Source organism: Aptenodytes forsteri, unplaced genomic scaffold (genome assembly GCF_000699145.1).
Source record: "Aptenodytes forsteri isolate BGI_AS27 unplaced genomic scaffold, ASM69914v1 Scaffold15, whole genome shotgun sequence".
NCBI lineage: Eukaryota > Metazoa > Chordata > Aves > Sphenisciformes > Spheniscidae > Aptenodytes > Aptenodytes forsteri.
In genome coordinates this window covers 12,649,216-12,662,351 of record NW_008795129.1, presented here as the reverse complement: position 1 = coordinate 12,662,351, position 13,136 = coordinate 12,649,216, and the positions used below count along the sequence as shown (strand labels likewise).

Genomic DNA, 13,136 nt, shown 5'->3' with positions numbered 1-13,136 from the left:
GGAAACAACCTCAGTTACCATGGTTGAACCCACTGGCACAGGTCAAATTAGCTTCCCTTGTGAGGGCAGAGGGTGAATTAAAATTCAAGCAACCCATACAGCTTTTCCCACAAATCTGTGCCCACACTAAGAGCGCTCAGACAGTGCACAATACCAGCACCCCTGCATCCCTAAATCCCTCTGACCATGGAAATGGCCTCAGAGCAATGGTGTCCTAATGTCGTGACTTCTGCCTTGGATTTGTTTCTTTTTAGCTAGGCCTAAGCTGAATTCTTCTGCATCCCAATAAACACTGAAGTAAACCAGCTCTAACTTCTGCTAGAAAAGACATGGGCAACTAGGTCACGCAACATACATATGCACACTTCACTGTTATTTTCCGTGACCAGTTGTAAATCCAAACATTCTGGGTATGCCCATACAAAAACATCAACACGAACCCCAACCAGAAAACCAGTCTACTAGGCTCTGAGTACTTGCCCTTAAATCTATAGTATAAACAACAGTATTTATCTAGCATATTAACAATAGCAGAACGGATGTGTGTCGCTGTATGTGGTTCACAGGAGAATATCCAAGGACTGGGGCATGAGAGAGTTTGGAAAAGCTAAAGATTCACAGCCATTTATATATGTACGTGTGTATATATATATATATATGGGTTTTGCTGGGTTTGGTTTTTTTTTTTTAAACAGATGGGTCTAACATTTCGTATCTTTCCCGGCTGCAATGCCCTTACTTTCCCCTGTTGATATCCTACTGCAATAGCAACACATCCGCACCTTTCCCCCAGACCCTTTCTTGGGGCCCACAACGCTCTTGGGCTTCTTCCTGCATCTTCTGACTGTTCAGGAAAGGTCCCTCCACAAATGCAGCTACTGGCCAGATGATGCTGTCTTCACAGAACAGGTCAGGCCTGAGCTCTCATCTCTACCTCAGAGGGAGCAATAGGAAAAATTTCCTCTCTTACCCACACACCATGTTTTCATGAAACTTATAGAAACATGGTATTTCTGACTTTTCTAACTCAATGACTTTCAAAGCTATGGAGGACTAGAACAGGTAAGGAAAAAAAATAAACAACAAACTTACAAAATCCAAAACAACAAAAAAACCCAACCAAACAAAAAAAGCAACCAGACAAAAAAAAAAAAACACCACAACAAATCCCCCCCAAGCAACCTCCCCCACAGCAGTAACAGTGCAGACCCTGTGCCCGCCCCGCAAACGACAGGAGACAACAAACCTCAAAATATTGCTATAATTTCCACTTGCAGGAAAGAGGTTGTCATTTCTTCATGACAAAGTAAAGAAAAAAACCCCAAATTTGCTAGAAAGCCATGAATAAAAGTGATTATATAAAACCCTACTTTATACTGCACACAATTTATTTACTTGAAACACCATGTATTTCCAAGTAGAGCTCAAATACACACTTAATCTAAGTAAGATGGACTACGTATGATCTGCTGCTCTGCATCTTTATGCACGCCAGGTTAATACACGCAAAGGTCCCCGTCCTTCCAGCCCTTGCAGAAGCCGGGAGCCCGGCTACGCACACTGCATCGCTGTCCTTACAAGGGTTAGACAAACAGACCAGCAAACCCTGGCGAAAAGGAAATGCATTTTGAGTTCACAGTGGGGCTATCACTTGGCTATTTCTGTAGCGCCTGCGTCTAAAAAAAGATCCAGTTCACACAAGTAGCTATTTTACCTTACTGTCCCACAAGATCTAAATGCATTTTTTCCGATTACACTTTCCCACCATAAAATACACGACAAAATGTGACAAATATTTTTAAATATTCCTATGAAAGCATTTTGCTTATATATAGAAACATGAGTATATATGGAAACATACAAAACTCTGTGTTTATATATAGATGTCTCCTCACTGTATAACTAATATTAGTTCATGGAACTGAAGTGACACATGACAAAAAAAATGAATTAAAGTTCCAGCGAGCTTTGCCATAAAGTAGACAAAGCAGAAAAAAACCCTCTTGGATTTATGATAATCTCTGTATGAAATGATGAATGGTAAATTCCCTTGAGAACTTCTCTGACACAAGAAATACACAACAAAATAAACAAACTAGGAGACGAGTCCAAGAGGCTCGCTGAAGAGACATCTAGTCAACATCTTTTTTTTTTTTTCCTCCACCCCAGCAAAATCTCTGTCATGAACCACAAGAGAGGCGCAAAGAGGTCTTCTTGGGGCCTAAAGCCCATCTCCTGGGGAACAAAAGACCATCAGCTTCACTAAGGTCCTGGGCATTTAAAGCTCTTTTAGAGGAAACATTTCAAATGACTACCACAGCTGCTACCCTTTTGACAGTGCTCCACACTATAATGCCACTTCTATATAAAAGAAATATACTTCGATAATTACATGAAGGTGACAGAAGTTCTTCATAAGACTTATTTGCACAAGTCTGAGGGGTTTGAATTTTACTCTCTAATTACTCCTCCATGGTTTGGTGTCCCAAACACCACATTTCTTGCATTTAACCAAAAGATAAATGTAAACTTGACTAATCTGTTTCAGTGTTTAAGCTGAGGGAAACAAAACAAGCAGAAAATATGAGAGACTTTTTTTTAACGGATAAAATTTAAATACTTTTTCCATGCCCGCAGGGGAATTAGTAAAATGAAGAATACCTCCCCCCCTTTTTTTTAAGCAAACAACTCTCAATCCCGCCTCATCACACCTGTTCAAGCACTTTTCTAAACCATGAGTCTCCATTCGCAGCACTTATACTATAGTACTTAAAACTGTCACAGGAGCCTGTTTTAACATCCAGCCAAACACGCCTGCTTGAATGCCTTCCTTGACGAGTACAGAATCCTGGTTTTTATGAAGAGGAGAGTTTTCAGCAATAAAGGCCAGGTACTTTTGTAGCAGTTTCACAACAATTACCATCAATAAAAAGAACCCTTGGAAGACCTAGACACTAAATAGCTCAAGGTTTTTTCTAAAATACAATAAAGCTACTGAAACAACGGCATACCCAGCCCTGTGTCTCAGGGTTACAACTTGCATAACGTGCTGGAGTCAACCAGACAAAGCAACCAAGAGAGAGGTCAGAATTGGGAAAGGTTGGAGTAGGCACTGTCCGTAGAGCTTAGTGGAGAGCCTCACGCAATAGCTGTGTATAGCAGGAGTGGCAGATGGCTTTCCAGAAATGAAGACGAACTACTCTCAGGAACAGAATTTGCCTCCTCTCAATCTTTAAAGGCTGGTGGCATCTCACCTGCTTACTTCCATGGCAACTGGATTCCCTTCTTATCAAAAAGCTGTTGATGCTAAGCTCTGTCTTCCTCCTGCCCTGTAACTCCTGTTGCATCAAATACACAGAAAAGCAAACGGGACCGAGGATGAATAAATTCAGTTGTGCAACTGAAGCAGTAAAATTTCAGTTTTCTTACAAAACCTTTACAGATCTCTGTCCCACTTCACAACATCATCACCTTCTTGCTGGTTGAAAATTAGCAACTATATAATAGGTTCAGCCACACGGTACAAGGGAAGGGTACCACCCTCTGATCTAGAACAAGACTAGATCACACTGTGGTGACCACAGTGTGACCACAAAACAAGACTAGTTCTAGATCCTGGGACCAAGAACTCCAAATCTACCCAGCTTCACAGGAACACCAAGTTCTTTTATGACCACGAGTGATCAGGAGCTCAGATCTATTATTCATTGAGATGATGACATGTCTGGCAGAACAACAGCTCTTGGCAGGACAGCAAAATATTTATGCAGTGTAACAACTCAAAGGAAATGATTTTCTAAATTGACTGCAACAATAATCTTCAACCTTTTTCAATTTGTGGACTGCTGAAAATGCTCAGTGGGAATGCAGAACTCTGCACAGCTGAGCTCTCTACTAACAAGAGGCTTATTGTTTTTAAGATACCTTTTATTGAGACATCAGAAATAGTCCTTGGACACAAGAAAAAAAAAAAAGAAATCACCAGACCACATTATTTTCTGGAAGTTTTTCATCCAAATATTAAGCAATCTTCCTTACCGTATACAATAACCAAGACTTAAAAGCCTGAAATCAAATTGTCACAGGTCCCTGCAAAATAAAGATATTCTTCCTAGTGACGTCAGCAAGAGCTTACATGACAAATATGGAGACGATACACCACATAAAGTGGTCAAATGACAGAACTCAAAAGAGGAGCCCCCAGGCCAGGGAGAGCATGGAGTGGTGTATCACCGAACAGAGCACCCCAGGCTCCGCCAGGCAGGAAGCGAGAGCAGATGCAACCCTGGGAGGGACCCTGAGCACTGGATCCCACACGGGTGTATTTCTAAGGAAAGCTGAAGCTGAAATTAGTGGTTGGCGACAGTGGTTTTTTTAAAGGCAGCATTTAGAGACTTATCAACAGAAACAAAATACAGGGAAGGGGGAAGAGAAGGAAAGGGAGCAACTCTGGGAACTGCAAATGAGATTCATGTTATTTCCACTGTGGTAGCACTTGAATCAGTGCTCAAACCACCATCTCTGCCCCAGCTCATTAGACTACCTAGTAATTTTCCTGCTCCTGTAGGGTAATCCACAGTGGGAGCCATGTCAATGCGGGGATGAGAGAGCCCAGCGTACCCCAGCCTCACTGGGGGCAAGGGAGAAGGATGTGAAAGGACCAGGGAGATGATGGCAGGGACAGTATGACTGTCTCAAGCATTGATGTGTTTCATCAGACGTACCGTTTCAGTAGATATAAATATCGGCAAGTTGGCCCAGTGGTCTGGCCATTGTGAAATGGCTGTTTCCTGCAGGTGTCACAACAGAGGTGATCTGAGGGGAACGCTTTGCAGACAATGCTAGGAAATGTTTTATGGGCAAAAGGAGCAGTGCGAAAGAGCTCATGGCAGAAAGTGCAGCTGAGGTTGACACTGCTCTAGATGTGCAGGGGCGAGACATTTAAAAAGATACAAGAACAAATAAGCTCTTGCCCACCCTGCATCTCACCTGCGATGGCGAGACCTCAGTTCCTACCCTCAGTCGTGTGCCTTAAATTCCTCACTGCATTTGAGGCAGCATCACACTCCACCCTCATGCTTCCTGCTTTAACGCCTTGCTATGAAACACCCTTTCAAAAATCAAAACTGAAATCAGCTCCTTCTCCCCTTGTGATGGGTCTGAGCCAACCTCTGAGGTGAGAGCAGAGAGCACGAAGTCCAAATCTTTAATCAAGAACAACCATTGATCTGCAAGCAAATATTATAGCAATTGCTCCGTCAAAGATGGGGGAAGATGTGTTTTCCAAACACCAGGGCTAGTGAAACTTGATTAGCGGAGGAGGTCTGAGAGAAGATGGTGGTGCTTCTGGAAATAGGTTAAAAAATGGCACGGGAAAACACAGACAGCAAGAAAGTAGCTTAAGAAAGAGATTTCATCTGACAAGAGAAAAAGACATCTTAGAGCAGCCTACTGTCTCAAAGGAGATAGGTAATATCTTCAAATGTTTAAGGGATTATGAAATTGTGACTGGATGCAATGTGCAAATGTGCATACCTATGGTAGAAAGAATAGCATGAATACAAGTGAAATGATCAGAAGTGCTAATATCGGTGTGTGAGTTACACCAGAGGATGAGCATAGAAAGTACTAAGAAGGAAGGCAAGAGCACTCTAAGACAAGAAGGTACAACTGCTGTAGCAGTTATGTGCTGAAGCAAATAAGGTACTCCAGAAACAAGAGGGGAGTTTGTGCACAGAAATCCCCCCGGTCATACAAACGAGTTGCCCAGGGGGTTATGCCAAGCTGTTCGTGAGAAAGTATCCTGAACCCTGTGAACAATGAAAGCAGCCCTTTTTCCATCCATCTCTCCCAGAGTATTTAAAGATTTGAATTTTCCCATATCATTTTTGGTTCGTCTCTCTCTTCCTATAAATAGAGATGCAGCAGTGCATCCATCTCTTCTTCATCTTTTTTGGTGGTCTAGCATTGCACACATGCTGGAATGTTTTTCTAGTAAACGATAAGCGATGGGAAACAAGTCAAAGACAAAGGACAAGAGACCTTGAGCTCAGACAAGTAAGCGAGATGGGAGCCTTCTCCTCTTTCCCAAGAGGCAGGTATCTTTTCTCTGGACCAAAGGGTTTTGTTTTGGAAACAAACGATCTATTTCTGTCACTTCCTTTAGACATGTAGTCTTCATGGGGTTGATAGTAAGACTGACTACAGTGTCTGAGAATGACAATTTGGCCCCCAAAAGAAAGCATTTCTAACCTAAATAGGAAACCCAAAGGAAACACACCCCTGCTGCTAAGCACACGTCTCACTGGACTAATGCTGTGATCTGTGCTCTGCTCCCAGAGCCTTTACTTTAATCCAAAGTCCAATAATCGAGTTAGCACTTTGCGAGGAGAGCTAAAGCCCCTGAGGTTTCTGCCGAGCGGCTGGCCAGTGGAGAGGCTGAGCTGGACATCAGCAGGTGATCCGGCTGCCATGGGAAAACAAGCGTGGCGTGGGCAGCCATACAGCTGAGTGAGGAGCTGCAGGAATGCCTGTAGCTCTACCCTGACCCATAGGAGGTCAACCACACCACTGGATGTTCCCAAGAAAAACAAAAACATGAACAGAAGAGGAAGGGCGAGCCATGGCAAAGGGAGAAAACGCCAAGACCAGGCAGTTTGGGCTTGCAAGTTGCTTCATAAGTCAATGAAGCCCTTTTCTGTACTGAGATGCTTCAGCACAACGCGGAGACAGCGTAGGTATCTCAAGCTGTGGCCCTGATGTACCCCTGCAGCGATGAACAGGCCGAGCCAGCCGCACTAACACAGCAATGTCTCTGATAGATGGGGAAGGAGCTGGAGAGAGCGGCGGGGGGGAAGCTAATGAATTCCAGAAGATCACGGTCTTCCATCCCTGCTTAAAAATAGGAACTGCGGTCAGGGGTTTGAGACAGAAAGAGTCAAACCTCAGCATTTGGAACCAGATTTTGAAACCACAAGAGGTCGGAGTTAATTGACGGTTGGTCATTCAGAGGTCCTGGGACAACTTAAGAATCAACAACGTGCTGTAAAGTCTTGTTGAAGTTAGGCTCCTATCTCCCATCTGACAGACGTAACGATATCCCTGAAAACAGCAGCCCTGACAAACATCCTTCCTAGACTTACCTGGTCAACACTTGGGCGAAACGAGCAAGTTGCCAACTAGAAGCAGGGTCAGGCAGAGCCTGGTTGCAAGAGCTGCAAGAGGGAACCGCTTTCAAAGTGGGCAGCAGTGGGCAGGTTCTTGTGGAGCTGGCAGTGCCGCTGACTCTGGGATAGTCTAATCCACTAACAGGTAAATCCCCTCCACAAAACATTCCTTCCTGCCTGAAAAGACTTATTTGGCAACCAAAGCCCCCTGCTTTAGAGTAAGAGCTGGAGAGGAATGTGACCTGTGGCTCCTGATGGGAGAAGGCCCCAGCACATGGAGTACCAGGCTGAAAGCCGCCCAAGCCTCAGCACGTGGGGCTCTCCAGTGAACTGTCCTGACTCCACATAGGAGATCATTGCTTGGCAGGCAGGCCCCTGGGCACTGAGATTTGGTGCTTGCTGTGCTCTTTATATACATGAACTAGATGATCTTTAAAGGTCCCTTCCAACCCAAACTATTCTATGATTCTATGTTGATGATGTCCCTGCTCATTGCACGGGTGGTTGGACTAGATGACCTTTAACGGTCCCTTCCAACCCGATTCTATGATCCTATGATAGGGGACTATCTCTCCAGACAGCTGGATCTGCAGGAAGGAGGCAAATCTGTTTGGCAAAAAATCTGGTTTTGGCAAACATCATCCCAAGCATCAGGGTTTGGCCTGCTAACTCTGATGAGGGCAACGCAGAAGGGAACTCAGTGGCCTAAAATGAAAGGCAAGTGAGAGACTTCTGCTTTGGACCCTGCTTCAACATGCTCCTAGACATTGCTCATACATGGAGCAAAAGCCTGTGATAGGGTCTTCAGGCAAAGAGAGAGAGGGCATTATAACTGTGTTATTGTGAGCTGGCCAGCCCTGGGATCCTCCTAGCTTATCAATCTCCCTGTTCAGCTTTTGCCCTATTAAATACAAGTCCTGTCTAACATCACTAGGTGAGCAAACCAAACAACTCAAATTTCACTAACTGAGCTTACTGAGGAAGAGGAACAGATCCTCTCTCTCATCCACATTAGAGTAGCCAAAGTTTGGCACGTATACTAAAACCAGGCAAAACAGAAAATGCTAGAAAAATCCTACATGGGCAAGTCATTTTTATCGGACAATGTACCCCAAATGATGCAGAAAGATGCCTTTTGTTTTTTAAGTTTTCCAACATTTCTCTTTGCAGCTTTCTAACTGGAGAAGGTTTTGAATGCAGGGATATGATATACTGCACTGTAGCCATGCTGCTGTCCTTGAACAGAGACGTCTTACTCCCTGCCCAGATACAGATTCACAGCAGTAAAGAGACTGCAGTCTGGTGTGGCATGTGCCATGCATGATCATTCGTTCATCACCCCGATTTGTACCAGCATGGGCATCAACTCAAAGGCAGGAGCGCACAGATCCATCTTGCAACATGTGTTGGTCAGTCATGGTGGTTTTGTTTACATGGAGTGATGGAACAGCCCCTTACCAATGCAAATGCATGGTAAGACTAGTCGCTGGACCTGCTGTGACTTTTCAAGTGTGCAGAGATAAGCTTTGTTATCAGACCTAAGTCAGTATAAGATTCAACTGTTTCCCTAAAAGAATCTTTACTCACTCAATTTCACATTTCATTTGTTAGTAGATGGCAACACATTTTTCCCAACCCCAATAAATGCCATTTCTCAAGTGTTGAAAAACAAAAACAAAAGAAGTTTTAGATTCTGCATCATCTGGGAAAGAGAGATCACTGTTTTGACCCACCACTAAAATAGGTATGGAAAAGTACTATGGGGGGGGAAAGAACAAAAAAGGAATTTGATAGTTAAATCATAAAAATATGAGGAGGACCCAAGGGTAGAAGTACACATACAAATACTCAAAACCAGCCATATTTCAAATAGATGACTTCTCTTTACACATACCAGAATTGGATGCTATTTTTGTATTACTGTTCCTCCAACGAAGGACATGTGGTAAGCTTGCAGTTAACCATTACCAATAATCTCCTGTATTATTTTAGTATCTGGGAGCACCAGACATGTACCAGAGGTAGTTACCATTTGCTCTGTTGTACGCAGTAAGATGCAAGTCCTTGTTCTCTAACAAGCTGAAGGAACAACTAGGGCATGTTTAGGACTCTCTAGCTTATGGGTACCTGCAGCTGCCAGAACCAGTGATTTAGAGAAAGACCTTCGGAGGGAAAACCCAAGCTATTAAGACAGAACCCCTTGGAGATCCAATTCAATCCACTACCATTGGTTTTGGCTTGGTTTTTCTGCTAAATTTTCAGGAAGAAGCAATCTCCATTTGGGACTCTAAGAACATTCAAGAGCTGATGAGAAATCTACCGTGGCTCATTTGTCTCTAACAGGATTGTACATACAGTTCCTGATTTTTTCCACCCTGTTTTGGGGAATTTGAGCTGCATATGAATTTCCTCTACTTATAATCCCCCATTGGAAATGATCAGTACTGCTCGTCACAAGCCTATCACATGGGGAAAAAACAAGGCACAGAGGAGGTGCAAACTCCACCTCCCAGCAACAACAGTACTCACTGAAGAGGGGTGAGAGGAGACACAGGAAAAGGGGGCTCTACTTGAGGGCTTGCAGGTCACTTCTTCACTCTTACTGGTTGGCAATAGCCAGGCTAAAAACTGCAGAGCTTGCTCATGGTAAAGAACACATCTAAAGCGATAAAAACAGTCACATTGGATTAAAGGGAATGGAGGAGAGACAGAAATTAAACACAGGAGAGAAGGATCAAATGAACAAAACCAGGAGCTCTTTCAGCTAGCTCCTCTTCTCCAAAAATAATGCATCCCCCAGGTAAATTGAGACAGCAAAAGAAAGCCTCTAGTCTGTGTGAGGGCAACAGCACAGTAGATCAACCAACAGAAATGCTCACACATTCCCTTTAGGAGAATTAGAGAGTAACAGATTTTAAGCAAGAGTACGTGTGCATGTAAGTTTGCTTTCCAAATCCAATTTCCCTTCCAATCCCCTCATAGCTTCCCATCAGCAGTTTTCTATTTCTACTATGAAGGGCTCTAGTGCAATTATGCTCAGTTACTGAAAGCCTCTTTACTCTAATCCTCTTCTTAGCCTCAGAAAGTAACAGCATCAACTGATACCTGTGAGCTTAGCCTCCGCCATGGCAAATACTCTGGAGTACACGGCAAAGAAAAACACCCTCAGGACATACCCATCTACACCAGCTCCCCTGTTCACCTTACCAGTGCTAAATACCAGATCTTCTAACTGAGCCAAACCAAATTTTCAAGGCCAAAACTAAAAATTTTGGTATTTTAAAGAAGCAAGCTCCAAGCAGAAAATGGACAGGAAATCTCAACTTGTCATGAGGACACATACTGCTTTGTTGGGGTTTTTTTTTAAATATTTTAAACTATTTTAAAAATGAAGTTATTTGCCATGAGGCTGGTGGAAAGGGGATGCTGAAGAGGGGGCACTGTGCTGTTTGTTACTTTTGGCATGGATGCTGAAACCAGGCCCTAACATGTATAATTATGGGGTAGACTGCACTCTTCCCTGATGAGTTTTCATCAACCATGAAGCTAAAGGCAAACTTAAAGAGAAGTATAAACAATTCTGATTCAAGCAATGAAATAGAGACAAGCAAAAGCTATAAGCATCTTGGAAGTCCTTTTGAGAGGTATTAAACCTATTGAATGACTGCAGTTTTCCCTTTAACTCAGAGGGAGCTGCAGGTTTTTAAGTCCAGCTGTTTAACCCCTGCAATGCACAGTGACCTTTTTATTTTCCATTGCTCTTGCAGTTTTCCAGCAGTTTGAGCTCATTTGGGCTAAATTACCTCAACATGGAGCCGCAAATGGAAAATGTTGCCGGTAAGTTGTTCCATTCACAGCCATTTAGTCTTGCACCGCTTGCGTCAAGGTGCGCTACCTGTTTTCTGCATCTCCTTAGGCAGCAAGGCTTCAGGCTCCCAGCGGTCACGCAGGCTCTGAGAAGTCAGTGACCTTCCAGCCACAGGACTCCACCCCACGCACAGTGTCTGCATGTACACCTTCGCTTTGCAGCCTGCCCTGTGCCAATACTCAGGTGAGAGACGCTGTGCCACAAGGCACAGGAGACCACACTCCCTGACCCACAGGGGAATCTACACTCCTTGAATCTCACTGTGGAGGAACGGCAGTCACACCAGAGCTGAGATGTCACTGAGTTTCCATCATAAACCTAAGCTGACCCGTTCCTGACCCTGTCTTCCAAAAAGCACTAATTTATAAAACATCCCATCAACAGGGAAATTGTTAGGTCTGACTTGGTAAAGAAGAAGAAAAAGCCCTTTCCCATGCAGATCCCAAGTTAACTTGAAAGCTGGCTTTCAAAAAACAGAGTCTGTATGCTCAAATATCTAATTGTGGATTTGGACCCAACTTTGTGAGATATGTCATTAAAACATAGAATCACTGATGTTTTAAACTAGTATTTCTAAGCCCTTTTTTAACTGAGATGGAAAACAAAAGACCATGGCAAGGCTTGCCTACCACCGACCACTCAATACCAAGATTTCAGTTTTGAGTTAACAGTATTGCAGGTATCCTTGCCAAAGCAGTAACTTTTGGGTAATCTCAAGTGTCAAAAGAATAGCTAGAAAATTCTTTTTATTTTATTTTCCTGGAAGCTGACAGTCTTCCTCTTTCTCCTGAAGAAACTGAATCAAAGCATGAGCGGAATTCTGTCAACAGAAAGAGCCCTCCATTCCCACCCCGAGAGCTCCCACCTAATGTTTAGTCACCTTTACTTAGGGAGTAGAGGATTTCCCCCAACTGCTTCTGCTTCTCCTTCCACAGGAGTTTTCTGATGTCCACATGAACTCAGTCCTTCAGAACACGACTCTGCGCAAGGGTCGACACTGCTACACAAGGTGTAAAACTCCTCCCTTGGAAGCATCCGCTATCAGAGACCTTAGGAGAGCTGAAAGGGAAAAGCAGGGGGTCCAGAGCTATCACCTTCAGCTGGTCCTGCAGAGGTCTGGAAAAACAAATGCTCAATTACCTCACAGGGTCCAGGGTGAAGTCCCTTTCAGAACTCTTACGGACTTGTCTGAAGCCACCTCCAATTCTCCAGGTACATCAGGCACAAGAACATCTTATTTAATGAAGACAAAATGTGCCAGCTCAGTGCAGGTCCCGGGGACAGAGGGCAGGAATCAAGCAACAGGTAAGGATTGCCTTCTTCAACACAGCAAACATTAGAGAGCCAGGAAACATGGGGTCCAGACAGCACCTGTCCAGGTACTTAACTCCATCCTCAGCATGAGAAAGGCCATTTCACTACTCAGAGCAATTGCATTTAATCAGCAGCCACACAACCTGAAATGCCTTGGTTCTAACTGTAGACCACAGAGGCTACTCTGCAGCCTTCTTTACAGTTACGCACTGTACACAAATTAAGATGACAAATTCCCTGCAAGACAAAGACTACAAACAAAACAGTCATTTCCCAGGCCTCATTAAGAGTCCTACCTCTGAAAGTGATGAGGGCATTTAACGCACTGCTTAGCACACTGGGACCAACAGAACTCTTTAAATAGCATTAGACTTAAAGCTAGCGTGTCTCTACATCAACACTTCACGTGCCCCCATCAGGAGTTTGGAGGGCTTGCCTGAAAAGCTGTATACTTCTTGCTAGCAACAAATCTGTGAGATAGGGGTAATATTTGACATGTGTTTTCAGAACCTCATATGCAAGGACAAAAAACTGGAAAAGACAGAAAGCTGGCATCTGGACAAATGAAAAAATCGGGCATGTTGTCTGGGAAGTACTGTCTTAACCTTCCTACATACCTATATATCTGAGGGGAAAGGGGAAGAGAAGTTCTTTAGATGGTTGATATTCTCGAAAGAGAAACTCCGTATGTCACCTGTGGTTGCAAAGCAATTTTTACTTCCTGTGTTGCAGATCATCAACATAGAATAGTTTGGGTTGGAAGGACCTCTAAAAGGTCATCTAGTCCA

The 13,136-nt window shown here is 43.7% G+C and overlaps 1 protein-coding gene across 1 annotated transcript in view; it reads right to left on the bottom strand.

Annotated features, from left to right (window-relative positions):
* The window catches only part of CNNM2 (cyclin and CBS domain divalent metal cation transport mediator 2), a 125,440-nt gene that overhangs the window by 37,911 nt on the left and 74,393 nt on the right, over positions 1-13,136 (bottom strand). The gene's annotated exons all lie outside the window — the stretch shown is intronic.